This window comes from Carcharodon carcharias, chromosome 1, assembly GCF_017639515.1.
Source record: "Carcharodon carcharias isolate sCarCar2 chromosome 1, sCarCar2.pri, whole genome shotgun sequence".
Classification (NCBI taxonomy): Eukaryota; Metazoa; Chordata; class Chondrichthyes; order Lamniformes; family Lamnidae; genus Carcharodon; species Carcharodon carcharias.
This window is the reverse complement of record NC_054467.1, coordinates 75,433,142-75,448,716: the sequence shown is the minus strand read 5'-3', so window position 1 is coordinate 75,448,716 and position 15,575 is coordinate 75,433,142. Positions and strand designations below refer to the sequence as shown.

Below are 15,575 nucleotides of genomic sequence, written 5' to 3'. Positions count from 1 at the left end.
TGGAAGTGAACGTCCAAAAATAATTTGAAGTAGTGTTCCATGAACTTCAGCAGAAAGAAGATGAAGTGCAGTGAAAAATCAGCTGCTGATTTACTACAAGCTTATTTTGCATTTCAAGATTAGACCAATTTCACCCAGAAAATATCAAGAGTAAAGCTTTAAACAATCAATGTAACTTAGGACCCACTCACTACTGCAACAGTGTGAGTTATCCCAGTTTCAACACCAGCTCGTCAATTAGTGATGAAGTATAGAAAACTCTGTACCAGGAATTACTCAGAATGCTGAATTTCTTTCATGTAAGGCACTTCAAGCAATTAAATTAAATACTAATTCTGTTGGGTTTGAATTACAAATTCAGAGGTGAGAAGAGTGCAGTCTCTGTTGTACTGCCTTTCTTTAAGAAAGCTCTATCTAAAAATATTAACGGTTTGAAAAGCTTTTTTTTTAAACACTTCCCTATCTCACCTGAAGGTGGCAGCTCAAGCTTCCATGGGCACCAGCAGTCTCCCAAGTCTCCAATTTTCATGGTGAGATTGGATAAGGGAGTGTTGAAAGACCCCAGAGTGAACATCATCATAGCTCAGCTCAATCCTGTCTTCACCCAGCACACACACATGAGCACTTTCTATCAATGGTCATTCAATAACAGGTGTGATTGGTGACATGGAGCTGTTTTCACTAAAACAAGTGTCATCAATAAGGACCTATGTGTGCTGGTGTTTGTTCAGGTACAAATTTATATGTGCACAATAATTCCTTTTTTCATTATTGATACTGCTGGGTGATAATGTTTGAAGAGGTGGTAGTGAGGAAACATCAAGTTGTTCCGCCACATCTTTATTCAAAGGCAAAATGTGACTCCTAACTTTCTTCAGTGTTTGTTAAGAATGGCCTTAATTTTGCGGTAGTAATACAACACAACTTGTGTTTATATAGCGACTTTAACATAACAAAACATCCCGAGTCTCTTCACAGGAGTGTTATGAAGGAAGATTTGACACCAAGTGTTGCAAAAGTCTAGTTCATAATTCATATATTTTAGAATATGACATCTGGTTTTAGGAATATAACTTTTTGGTTGGAGGTTAAAGTGTTAATGTAAGATAAATGGAAAAAAACCTGGTTAAGAAATTAGTAAGCAACCCTGATGTAAAGGCAAATCAAATGAGGGTAGATTTAATTAACCAGTGTTTATCTTAAAAGAATTGGAATTACTAAGTTAAAAAAAAACTTAAACAATGGGCAACTCTTTGGACCTCTGGGTAGAGCCAAAGTGTCTATTGTTATCTCCATAGAAGAACGTAAAAGCTAGCAATTCTGGGAAAGAGGGTCGTAAAACTCCATTCAAGATAGAAATTATTCTATGTGTTACAGAACCAAAGAGTTGTGTTGAAGAAAATAATGCTTATATATATCTTTTTGAGGCTATCCCAAAGCATGCCACATCGTCACAGAGATGGGCTGTGGGGGTAGAAGGTTATTTTGTTTACGTTTTCTGTGTGTTTTCTGTTGGAAGCAAGTTTAGGGAAGAGGCAGAGGCAGCTGCAGCTACAGCTGCTACTTTGGTGCAGATTGCATCTCACCAGATTGAGAGAGCCAACAGAGGATGATAGTCAGTTAGGCCTGCCCTTCAATCAGAGTAAATACTATCTTTGTCATTCACTGTTTGGGATGCCGGTGGGGCTCAATCTCAACTTGGATTTCGTAAGGGAAAAGCAGCTGGAAGATTTGCTCTAACTTACAGCTAGTGGAAGAAATCGACAGTGGTCCTCATAGAGCCTTGTGACAGAAAGCAGTCAGCAGAGTGAGCATGGAAAGCTGTGGGAAGGCAAATGGGTATCTGCTGGTAACTAAAATAAGGAGTGGAGGCATCCACAGTCTGTGAAGAAAAAGTTACATAGCCAAATAGCTAATGGAAAGACCCCCATATAATCTTACCTTGGAGGATAGCTGGAATACTGAAGAGAATTAAAGTGAATTCCAAAGGATCGTGGGTTGGCCCTGGGAAAAGTGAATGAACCTTTAAGATTTTGTAAGGTAAGGGAACTCTTGATGGAAAGTAAAAAGTAGTAATGAGTTATAAGCTGAATGGTGCTTGCTTTGTTTAATTTCTCTTCATATACAATTAAATTTGTTTGTTGTTTAAAAACTTTAAATCTTGTGGCGTAGTCCTCATGGTTAATTGCTGGGGATTTGGATTTCTTCTTTAACGTTAACAGTCCTCAACAGGATCCTAACACTCAGGCACAAGGAAATATTAGGGTTGATGACTAAAAAGCTTGGTCAAAGAGGCAGTTTTTAAGAAGCATCTTAAAGGAGCGAAGAGAGGTAGAGAGACAAAGAGGGCATGGGATGGAATTCCACAACATATGGCCTAGGCAGCTGAAGGCACAGCCACAAATGAGGGAATGATTAAAATTGGGGACATTTAGGAGGCCAAAATTAAAAGAACAGATATATCTGAGGGTTGTGGCTAGAGGAGATTACAGTGATAGAGGAGAAATGATTTGGAAACAAGGATCAGAATTGATGTTAAAGAGGCTGAAATAAGCTTAGTGATGGAATGACAATATTGTTGGAAGTTCATCTCAGGGTCAAATATGTCAGCAAGGCTGCGAACAGTCTGGTTCTGTCTCAGACAGTTGCTGGGAAGAGGGGTGGAGTTGGTGGCTGTGGAATGGAATTTGTGGTGAATGAAAAACAATGGTTTCAGTCTTCCCAATATTAAATTGGAGAAACGTTCTGCTCACCCAGTAGTAGTCAAACAAAAAAAACAGAAAATTCTGGAAATACTCAGCAGATTAGGCAGCATCTGTGGAGACAAACAGAGTTAACATTTCAGGTCAATGATGACCCTTCATCAGTGAAGCAGAAACAGGAAAGGGGTAAGTCTGCTAGATCTTTTTGGACAGCTTTCTTCAAGGTTAGTGGATAACACTATTGCTTCACTATTGACCGCAAAGTCCAGCCCTTTATTTTCAAACAGCCAAAAACATCATTGCTTACAGATAAGGAACCTCTGCCAACCTAGGATTTCTGCTTGGCACTGTATGCATCCTCTTCTCCAATCATTCTATGGTGATACCTTCCTGACAAGTGGAAGTGTCCAGATACTGTTACAGGTAGAAACTTGCCAAAGCACCTTGCAGGCAGGCAAGAGAATTCCTGTAATGCATACACACAGTGAAAAAGGATAGATATTTTGGTACATTCTTGAGGAAGAAATTCGACTTCTGCCCCAAATAAGAACAAAATAATCGCTCCAGGCATCAGCCCATGTCAGCCTGAGACCATAACCAAAATTGGCCTCAGGCTTCCTTATAATGGAAGTGGTGAGCTATGGACACTGAATAAGCAGCCTGCTGTAAGGCAGCTGCCAAATTCTAACCAGCTCAGGCAGTTTCTCCCGAGATTGGGAGTAAGGTAGGGGGACAGTGAGTGGGTAAGGAAGCCGCAGTAGACTAGCCAGGTTTGTCGGCTGTATGTGATATTTTAAGAGGTGCTTGGAGTAGTACTCCTGTTTCTTCTGTCTTTAGAGAAATATAATCTTGCACAAGTCCGAAGGCTATTTTTGAGTAACTTCAATGGTCGCTTTAAGGAGTGCCCATCGGAGGCCTATGGTGAGCATAGTATCCCAATTTGCATGGTAAAGCAATTGTACATTCGAATATGACATCAAACAAACTTTGGTTGTCAATGGATAACTGAGGTGTTTCCTCTCCCTCCACTTCCCCACCCTGCTCCAGCTTTTCATTTCTCGGATGCCAGTTTTTCAGGCAAAGGAAAACGACTGAGAGTTGAATTTATCCCCCAATAGTCTGAGAAATTGGCAACATGTTTTTGGGGCAGTGTGGAACTTCAGCATGCTGTACCAATGAGCAGAAGTCATATGAAGGATCCTACATGTTTTCTATTTGTAGCCTTAGATGAAGAAATGAATTAAAGGCAGATTGACCAACATCTGTTGAAAGAGCCACATTCATGGGTGTGTGCAGGGTAACAGGTTGTATCCCAAAGTTTCTTTTCAAAAGATTGTACAGGATAGCCCCCAAAAAGAAGCAAGGGCGAAAATTATATTAAAAAGCTGAATTCCTCCCAGCTAAGAGATATGGGGAAGCACAAAGCTGGATCGTTATTTTACTAATCTCTAATAGAATCAAGTCCAGTCCAGCATTCTTTCAATTCTAATTAATTAAAAAGAGTGTTTCCCTATAATTTCTGCTAATTATCTACACTGAACAACTGTTATTATTTTATGAGGTTTCAGGGTAAGCACCTTGGCTGCCAGTATAGTCATATAATTTACTTCAAATGCTTTGAAATCTTTGGCACACACATACACTAAGTCACCTTCGGAAGGTAGAGGTGACTCATCTGCTCAGGCCATTAATTCGTCTGAAAGACCTGCAACCTAATATTTGTCCTGTTTAGCGAAAGGAATGAAGATAATCAAATAAAGCTGATCTCATAGATGATAGTAGAAATTGTTCATTATAGTTTCTTTGCCCATTTTGTTAGACACCCCTGTGCCTCACACATTCTCTCTGGGTTAAGTCTCTTTTTAAATTCAGAGTGTGCAATGAAGCATGGGTTTTCTCTCTGCCTTTCCCCAAACCCTCAGTTGTGGTTGACGAGCTGCAAATCCTCCAGTCCCCCTTGACTGGTACTGACTGCCTAAGCATCCTTACACAGTCAAATCCTGAAAATAACATTGGTCTTCAATGGACAGAAAAAACCCTTAAATTTTATATATTGCATATTTCCATTACCATACATGTGCTTGGAGATAAGCTGACAACAAGCCCTTTGTCTGGAACAATAATCCTTTTCTTTTACATTGTCTAGGTGGCAGCAGCCCTGGACCCTGTTCCACTCTTTAGCAACTTCTGCAGCCAACTGCTCTGTGTCACTGTAGCTTGCCTGTAATCCTCTTAGCGTCTATGCAATTCCCAGAATCTAAAACACGTGGATGAATAGACTCCCACTTTTGTCACCCCTAAGTGACCAAAATGTTCCAGCAAAAGTCTGGCCACAGGTATCTCTAGGCCAGGATTTTCCGTTTGGTGAGGTGGGGGGGGGGGGAAGCGGGAGCGGACTCAAGTGGATGCCCACAATCAGGTCCACGTCGCCATTTTACGTGGCGAGTTTCCCAACCCCTGGGATAGCAGGAGTGAACAGGTGGTGGTGGGCGTGCACAGACCGCCAGGTCCAATGGCCGCCCGGCAGTCTGTTTAAAATAAGGCCTAGCAGCCTTTTGTAGGCCAGTTTCAGGCCGCAGCAGAGAGGTTCGGGAGAGCAGGCCAGGCTGCAGGGTAGGCCAGCAGGGGAGCCAATGCACCCCTCGTTTTTCCAGTGACTACGTTGCTGCCCTCCTCAAGGAGGTGGCAGCATGGCAGGAGGTGTTGGACACCCAGGATGGGAGGAGGAGGAGGAGGCCCCCCACCGCCCCCCCCCCCCCCCCCCCCCCCCCCCCCCCCCCCCCAAAACCACATGACGAAACGTGTCTGGGAGGAGGTGGCTGAGGTGGTGAGTTCCTGCGACGTGGTACAGTGCACTGGGGTCCAGTGTCACAAGTGCTTCAATGATTTGCTGTGCTCTGGCAAAGTGAGTACCATGTTGACACAGGACATTAGATGAGTTTTCCCCTGCACTATGTGTTGTTCTTAGCTCCAAATGACTGGTTTGGGGGGCAACCTGGAGGAGCTGCACCTAGGCGCAGACTCAGAACTCCAGGACATGTCCAAGTCAGGGTGATGAGATGGTGGAAGGGGACCCTAGCCTCAAGGTGGTGTGGCAACAAATCATCTGCTGCTCTCTATGCTGCACGTGCTTGTGCCTCCTTGCTATGGGAGGAAATACCGTGTGGTTCCTAATGTGATGTAGGCAGCATGTGTCCATGTGTTGGGGGGGTGGGGAGCAGGCCTAGCATCTTGGTCTGAGTGATCAGCAGCAGCAGGGTGAGGAGGCACTGGAGCCCTGATATGTCCCACTCTGGTTGGGGTGGGCCGTGCACGAGCAGAGTCCATGTGCAATTTGCCCTAGTCAATGCTCTTCTCTCTTTTTCAGGAGAAGAATGCTCATAACACAGCCAAGCATGTGAGGACTGGAAGCAGCCAGGCACAGCTCTCCATATTAAGCTGCTTCGAGCAGGCGGCCCTTGAACTGGAGAGGTGCCATGAACCCAGATCTACTGGTGTCAGTGAGGCTGGGGTGCCTTGGCCAGGTATTTAAGGCCAACAGTGAGGTCCACATTGTTCTCCCAACAACGACAGCACGGATGATTGTTAAATTAGTTTTTGTTGCAACATTACTGGGCCATTGGTTATGGAAGGTTGAGCTCATAATGAGCCGGGGGGAAAAGGATGAACTTTGTCACTGTTTGCATGCTAACTGATCCACTGTCCTTGTTCTTCCTTTCAGCATCATTAGAGTAGCAGCTGGGAGGAGGTTCAGCCCCCTCTCACACCTTAGGGGCCTGAAGTTTCACCAGCATCACACCATTTCTGCAAGGCAGGCATCAGCACAGATACTAGCACCTCGGTGGGAATTAGAACAAAAGCTAGTGTCCTGGGCCACAGTGGTGAGGGCACTTCACCCTCGCTGGAGGAGCTGGCAAAGACAGAGAGTGTCCATGGCATCAGCAGTCAGAGGACTGCAGAGGACCAGGCACATGCTCAGTTGGTGCCTGATGTGCCTCTGGAGTCATCTGCAATGCAGCAGATGCAGGAAATACAGCCAGGTGTGCGGGAGCATCTGGGGGAGATACATGAGGCTCTGCTAGGCATGTTGTCTGTGGTGGAGGAGTCCATGCAGACGCTCACTGAAGCAATGAACCCCCACGAGTCCGAGCGCCAAGCTTCCTCCAAGGAGAGAGTGGCTACTCTCGTGGAGATCCAACTCCAGGAGAACCACCAGGGCTGGTTACTGCCAGTGTGGGAGGTGGTGTGGGCATCAAGCTTCCCAGCTCATTGCACATCCATCCAAGGTGAGCAGGGAAGTCCGAAGCAACCTCACGTCAGTGCAGCTGCTGCCTGTCATCTCTGCGGGCTCCTCTCAGAGCGCTCCGGATGAGGGCGGAAGCTCCTTCCCCCTCCTCCCAGTGACCAAATCATCCAGTGAGGCTGGAACGACTGGGGAGATTCCAGCTACGGAACACGCAGCTCCCTCCCATGCGGGGCCAGCACAGGCTCCACGGGCCACAGGATGACCGCCAAGGTCATCAAGGCCAATAGGCTGTCTCAGATACCACGCTGAGCGATGGGGCAGCACTAAGACATAGCACTTGAAAACGTAAACATAAGGCACATTAGGCACATCACGGGTTTTTCACTGGTGCTTTTATGTTGGCCCGAGATTAGGCCTTTATGATTTCTTTTTGATTGTTTACACTATTGTTTTCTATTTGTGATAACTTCTGTTTCACGCGTTAAATACCAGATGTGTAACTATGGCTGAGGGTGCCTCATTTCTTCTGCATGTGTATGTTTAAGAAAAGTGTAATGAGTGATTTGTTGGGACATTCAGCTTTATGTACAAGGCCCTTAGTTAGTGCTGCTGACCTGGCAGATTTTGCACTTAGGTGTCCAGTATCGAGGTGCCAGCCCAGCTTGTCCTGGTGATCCATCTGTGTTGTGCTAGCTGAAGGCTGGTTGGATTAAAGCCTCCCGGGTGTCCTGGAGTAGTCCAGGGTCAGCGTCTACCCTTTCAGCATTTCCCTGTGCATGCTCATCCTCGGAATCACTGCTGGACTCATCGTGTCAGCCGCAGGCACTGCGTTGACGTCATCTTCATCCACTGCGCCCCCCCCTTTCCAGCGCAAGATTGTGGAGAGCGCCGCATGCAACCACTATCAATAACATATGACTTGGGGAGTACTGAAGTGCACCCCCTGAATACTCCAGGCTTTGGAAGCGCATCTTGAGAAGGCCGATGGCTCTCTCCACCGCAGCCCTTGTGGAGGCCTGGCTCCGATTGTACTGCTGCTTAGCTTCTGTTCTTGGATGGCGGAGAGGTGTCATGAGGCACCTTCTGAGGGGATAGCCCTTGTCACCCAGCATCCATCCATCCAGCTGGGCTGGAGCACTGAAGAGCCCCAACACCTCGGAGTGTCTGAGGATGTATGCATCGTGGGAGCTGCCTGGGTACCTTGCATCCTGTGGTCATACACTATCTGCACGTTCATGGAGTGGAAGCCCTTCCTGTTGACGAAGGCACCGGGCTCACCTGCTGGAGCCTTGATGGCCACATGTGTGCAGCCTATTGCACCCTGGACGCGGGGGAGCCCATCAATGGTCACAAAGCCTCTGGCTCGCTTTGTCTGGTTTGCCTGGTCCCAACGGAATTGGATGAAGGTCAATGCATGCCTGAACAGAACATCTGTAACCTGCTTGACACAAGTGTGGACAGCTGATAGGGAGACACCATAAAGATCAACCACCGAGCCCTGGAAGGAGGCAGAGGCATAGAAGTTGTGGGCAGCTGTGATCTTCAGAGCCACTGGCATGGGGTGTCCACCCACACAGCGGGGATCTCAGGCCCAATCATCTGACAGATATAGTTGACTGTCTCCCTTGAGACTCGGAGCCTCCTTCTGCACTGCACCTCAGACATATTGAGGTAACTGCTTCGCCACCTGTATACCCTGGCAGCTTCTGGGGCCCCTTCCACCTTGGACTACCTCTTGGCCCTACGCCCTTTGTGCCTGTGCCTGTACTCCCAACGGTGGCTCCCCTGGAGGCTGATTGTGCACTCCTGACCTCCTCCCCCTTGTAGCTCTCCCTTCCTCATCAGTGGACTGATCAGATCCTATACCCAAGCTAAGGGAAGGCTTCCTGAAGCCTGCAGGCCAGGAAAAGATTGCTCACTGCTGGGTGCTGACCTGAAGGTTAAGAGTCCAGAAAAAGCTGCTGGGATGCATTCTGAAGTACTGCAGATCACACAGGCAAGTTTGAAAAACTTTCACCAGTAAATACTTCACAGAGCAGATTCATGACCTCGCTGAGCCCTCTTATCCCACCTGTGGAAGAAGGTTAATACAAATGTCTCCTACCTGCCTGCCCGTTGGGGCCGTGCGCCGACCCAAAGATCACACGGGCCCTGAAAAATCGGCGTTAATTGAAGAATAAAGGGGCTTAAGTGGCCCGTTAATTAATGGCGGGCACGCATCGGACTTCATCGCGCACCTGCCCAGCAAAATATCGCGATGGCACACAGTGACGTCAGGACACTTGCCCGACATCACCGCTCGTCATTTTATGTGCACCCCCACACGTCAAACAGAAAATTCTGCCCCTAGATTTTTTTTAAAGGTTCCTGAATGTTGCAACAGGCAGGCATATACTATCAATCATCCAATTCACCATCATCAGGTTAGGCTTAAGTACTCAAAGGGCTGCATTTCACAGGATGGGTGTGGATGGAAAGTCAGCTAGCAGCCAACATGCCATAAAGAAGCCCGCCCCCTAGCCATAACACATTGGGGGCAGGCTAAAGTAGCTGAGACTGGGACTTCTGCCCCTCAGTGGGAGGAAGTCCCACCCTCAAGAGCTGCTAGCCAATCTGATTGGTTGACAGCTCTAGCATCCCGACAGTGCTAGAGCTCAGTAATGGACGCTGCTGGTACTGCTTGAAAGAGCACAAAGTACTGTGATGGCTGCCACAAAAAGGTAATTTCTGGGCTTTTAGGGCAGGGAGGGATCCAAGAGCCCAAGGAGTTGGGAGAGGAAAGTGGGGGACTGGGTTTTGCAGGGCAGGCAGCAAGGAAAGAAGAGGGGGTGACATCTAGGAGGGGGTAGCCTCAATGCACACAGGGAGCACCCCCCCATCCCATGCCGAATGAGGTGGACCCCCCTTTTTTCCCGCTGTTTTGCATCAAGGTCTACCTAATTCTGCCCCCCTGCCCATGCCAATTGTATTATGTCGTGTGCAGTGTATTATCTTGGTCAACAGGCTTGCTAACAAACCTAATTGACCTTTCATTCTCCCTTTAAATATGGTGGGCGGGCTGCTGATTTTGGCACCTGCTCACCTAGCATATTAGGGGGGTCAACTCGGGGATGGGTGAGAAGTGGTGGGCTAGCCACCCAACATATTTTACGTGACCCCATCCCCAACCTCCGCCAAAAACATGCCCGGTGGGGGGCCGTAAAATGCAGCGCAACTTTTCAACATCTACAGTCAACAAGTGCCTCGCCATCTGACACCATTCAAACTCATAACGTCCCCTGGATTGTGTCACAGGATTTCTACAAGACCATCAGGGTTGAGCCACTATTACAAGTTTTAAGTCTGCGCTATGTAATTTCCTGAGTGATGCATCATCAGCCTTTATCATAAGCAGATCCCACATCCCTTCTCATCAGGAACTTATTGCCCAGTAATATAATAATGCAGCTTGGAGGCTAGTGGTGAAACCCTTTTTTATATAAAAGCAAAAGCGATATGAGAATAAAACTTTTTCATGCAGCGGGGTGGTTAGAGTCTGGAGTGCACTGCCTGAGAGTATCATGGAGGGACGTTCGATCGAGGCATTTAAAAAGGAATTAGACAGGTTTTGTAAAAAGACCCCCCCAGCTGACCCCTATGATACACTAGGTGGGCAGGTGCAAAAATCAGCAGCCCACCCACCATACTTAAAGGAAGAATTAAAGGAGGAAAGAATGCAGGCGAATGGCACTAAGTGAAATGCTCATTCAAAGAGCTGGTGCAGACATGATGGGCTGAATGGCCTCCTTCTGTGCTGTAATAATTGTGATTCTGTGAGAAGAGTACAGTAATCCTGCACTACTATATTATAAAAATAACAAATAAAGCAAATCCATATCCTACTCAACTCACTGAATCCCACACCCCAATGCTGAATCCCAGCTTCAGGAAGGTGAGGTTCAGTCCTCTGGGGAAAGCACCAAAGCTGCCTGACTCCCAGAATAGAAAACACATTATACAACAGCACATATCATAGCCAAACATGAACTCTCCCTCCCCCCATTTAGTGCTGCTCTCGCTGGGCGGGATCTTATGCTCCTACAATAGTGAGCCAGGACCTTTTCCAGGTCCCAAGCCCACTCTTCTTGTCAGGGTGCCCACCTCGGAGAACTCCCTCTAATCGGCCAATTAAGAGACCACCTCTGGATCCACCATCCAATTAAGGAAGGTGGGCAGTTCCCTGAGGGACGGCAGCCCCACTGCCAAAGGTGGGCATTGCTGTACTCAGAGGGGAGCTTGAGGATGCCATCATCCTGACGCGCCCACTGAAGAGGTATTAAACTGAACAAAATAAATAGTAGCCACAGCTGCAAGACCACCCTGTGAGGTCCCAATGATGGCTGTGGCTCTGGTTGGTGAGTTAAACAGGAGGCCTTGTGGGCACCCACAGGCCAGCTGCTGACAAGTCATCCCCAGGCACCTGCCAGGTCAGCCTTTAGTGGGAAGATGCCAACAGCTCACAAATGAGCACTTAATTATGCAGATTGGCTACCCAGCACAGCCAGGTGGATAGTGTGTGCCAGTGATGACCTGCCTCCAGGAAGATCGCTGGAGGCAGGAATATGTCGGCCTGCTGATTTGACACTTACATCTCTGAAATTCCTCCCATTCTCACCTTCAACCTGCACCCACCACCCCTCCCCCAGTTTGCAATGTGCTCTCTCTCTCTCTTTCCTCATTTTTTCTTGTTCTCTCCCTTCCCAGTTGGTGCTGCACTTTCTCTCTCCTCCCAGTTTCTGTTGCTCCCCCTCTCTCACTTGGCGTTGCTGTCTGTCTGTCCCTTTCCCTCCCTCTTTCAGTTTGTTGCTCTCTCTCTCCCAGTTTATTTCGCTCTCAATCCCTCCCTCTCCCAGTCTGTATTACATTAGAACATGAGAAATAGGAGCAGGAGTAGACTACATGGCCTGTCGAGCTTGCTCTGCCATTCAATACAATCATAACTGATTCTGGGCTTCAACTCCTTTCCACTCCCCATCTCCCATCATTCCATGAGAGACCAAGAATCTGTCTATCCTAGCCTTAACCACACTTAATACTGGGACGTCCTCAACCCTCTGGAGTAGAGAACTGGATAAATTCACAACCCTTTGAGTGAAGAAATTTCTCTTCATCTCAGTCCTAACGATTTCCCCCTTATCCTGAGACTGTGCCCGCCCTCCCCACTCCATTCTACATTCCCCAGCCAAGAGGAACAATCTCTCAGCATCTACCCGGTCAAGCCCCTTTAGAATCTTGCATGTTTCTTGTATGTGTTGCTCATTCTCCCTCTCTCAGCTTGCTATCCCTCTCTCTCTCCTCCTCTCAGTTTATGTGGCTCTCTTCCCACCCATTTCCTTCTTTTAGGACTCATGGTATTTCCAGGAGATTCTTGTTGGCCCTGATGCTGTCATTCTCAAAACCAGTAATGATGTGGAGAGGTTCAGCAGGGCTCACTTGTAAGCCACAAGAACCAGAATAGTCCACAGGCAGAATTTAGTTGCAGCAGCAGGTATCCTGCCCACCAGCTGGAGAACCGGTGGGAATTCCGCATCACCTCTCAATGAGAGGCACACACTCACCCAACAGCATTGGGCCTCCTGTCAGATTAAGACCCCAAGAGCTGCTGGCCGCAGCCATTAACACGCTGGGGCCTTCACCAGGGATTGTAACTGGATCTCTAAAGAGAGGTAAGTGAGACAGGATGGGGGTTCTGGGGAGGGGGTTGCTGGAAAGGGGGTGTTGGGGATCAGATGCAAGGACAGGAGGATGGCTTTTAGCAGTGCGCAACCCCCCCACCCCCCCCAACAACCTAATGTTGGGTCCCTTGATCTGGCACGGAGGTCTGGTGAAGGAGGGGCACCCCTGGTAGCCCACTGACAACCCCGATATGTTTGATGGGCAGATTTCTGGGGGCACAGGAGACCCTTGGTTAATCCCTGAGCCACCTTTAAATCCCAGTGGGCTCAGTCATTATTGGATTTAATGAGCCTAATGTCTTCCTGCTACTAGTGAGCAAGCTTCCTGCGTTGACCGCTTTCCACCATTCCACCGGGCATCGGGTGTGTGGCCTCCAGCGTGATTCTTCAGGCCTGTGCACCATTCTGCCCATTTCAGCGGACTCCACTAAATTCTGCCCGAAGTGCAAGCCACAAGTATGAGGACCATTTCTCTTGAGTTGACAGCAGCAGCACTCAGGAGACCAAACGCTCATTTGGACGGGTTGAGAACTCCAACTATCACTCAAAGCCAAAATTACCCTCACTGAGTCAGATGACTAGCCATTTTTATCACAACCCCCCCAACTGAATTACTGATTTCTAATTTATTGTTATCCATCCCTGTGTAACTCAAGTCAAGCCAGTCGTTAATTCTATAGATCTGAGTGAAGATAGATTGAAACTACAACTCTATAGTTACAATCTGAAACAAAAAGAAATTAGAGGCATGACTCAGAACACATTTGCAGGTAAGTGTGAATGGAATTTATTACTTCAGGAAAGAAACAAATTCATGCACAATAAAGTGTCTGTGGGTACTGGCATTCTGTGACAAGTTTTAATGACGTTCTATCCAGATTCTCCAGCTCAGATGTTGCTGATATCCTAAGGCTGAAGAAATGAAATCGCAACACATTTCTGAAGCTTTAGCTACTACTTACTTTCCACTCTAGATAGGTGTAGGCTCATTAAAAATTATAATGAAACCATGGAACAGCAGGCACTTACCTTTCTGGTTCTCTTTGTATAACACCCACCTCCTTCCTCCAACACAGACCTGCCTGCAGCTATTAACAAATTGATCCAACATTGTTACATTATGGCTAATAGCAACAATGTAACTGAAACTCAAACCATTAAGTTTACCTCTGGGTTACACAATCATTACAGACTCAGCAGGAAGATTTCAAGCTGGCCCAGACCCTGACAAGCTGGGAACCAGCCTGCTCTGAAAACTTAGCTGCCACGTTGGCTTCTGTGTCAGGTTCACACTACAGCAGAAGCTGAATCTACAAAGTGCGGACTGGCAGAACCTCACAGAAAAGCAGCATGAAAGAGCATTTACACTGTTTCTACAGCAGGTCTGCCAATCAGCAGGAGATTATGAGAACCTCTGATGAATTTTCAGGCTCATTTTTCTAATATAGAGGACAGGAAAGGTTACATATGCTGTCTAGTGACACCATTTGGAAAGAGCACCTACATGGACAATGAGTGAAGGGAGGATCAGGTTCATCATTCTTACTTCTCACTTATTTTGACGCTTTCTTTTACCTCTGTAAAATCCTTTACCATATCGCCTTTCTGCCACTTACTGTGGCGTTGCCTTCCTCCTCCTTTTCCAACAGGACGTAAAATGTAATTTACCTTTGTTTCCTGAAAGAGGGAGGCTGCACCTCAGGCAAATGGAGCCAACCTCTCTCATAACCCTCAGCCAAGATGTTCCTGCCTGCGTCTGTCCCAAAATAGCTGCAGCCTCAAGACGGTTAGGAAAGCAATCAGAAGATCCCACTTGACTATCACATGTAGATACAGCACAAAGAGTTCTGCATACACCATATCTCCTATCTACCATATAACTATCATCTACAAAAATCTACAAAATTTTCCCCTGACAATTTAACTCTCAGAGTTCCTTTTCAGGCAATCTCAATATCATCCCCAAATCATGCCAACAATGTTTACATGTGTGCAGCAACTTTAGTGCAAACCAAATTCTAATCGATAATGAACAGTGTAAATGTACCTCTTTAGCACTTTATGCCTCCCTCGTACTAATGTGGGAAGTGGAATATTTATTCTTAATCCAATTACATCTGAATAACAGGTGGGACAGAGGTGGCTGAAATCTGTGTGCCAGTATCAGCCTCCCGCAATAAGGTGGCATTTACCGCATGGCAGCGAAATCCTGAAATGGACATGATGCAGGCTGCACTGTTCGTGCAGCAGCCTGTCCCTACACCCTTTCACATTGGTGAATAATGAAAAGCAGTGGTTGGAGGGCCTGTATACACATATATACATATGTCTATAGATATAGATAGAAGTAGAGGAATAGAGGGAATGTAAAAGAGAGAAAAAAAATAAAGTCATCCATAAAGTTTACCTTAACAATCCTGGGCATTGCCTTTGCATGTGCACGGATCTGTAGAAAAGCTTGCTAATAAGATCAGTGAAGCCTTGTGAGACACCTGTTTGTACCCCCAAGTGACAGCCTTCTCCAATCTGATGCCCTCGGCCTCTTTGGCAGCAGTCTGGGGACACAATCTAATTTTAGTTTCTACTCCATACTCTGCAGCAAATCTGACTGGAGTTTCTAGATAGTTCAGGGTGACCTGCAGTGCTGTTCCACTGGCTCTGTCTGTCATCTGCAGTCTACTATATGTCATGCCCCAGTGCTGGCATTTACACTTGAAGCAGGACCCATGAGATCTGGAACTCCAGGCTCTTTAGCTGAGGGGGCAATGCCACTATGCCCTCCTGTCATCAATATTTTCCTCAACTTACACCACAAGTTGATCATGATCAATCATGCTTGTGTTTCATCCAGTCTACACCTAGGTGGCTCTTTTTCCCATAAGATGGATATCTCTGGGTTGGCATTTGGAAGCA

The 15,575-nt window shown here is 46.9% G+C and overlaps 1 protein-coding gene across 4 annotated transcripts in view; it reads right to left on the bottom strand.

Moving 5' to 3' along the window:
• The window catches only part of afap1 (actin filament associated protein 1), a 282,632-nt gene that overhangs the window by 247,243 nt on the left and 19,814 nt on the right, over positions 1 to 15,575 (bottom strand). The gene's annotated exons all lie outside the window — the stretch shown is intronic.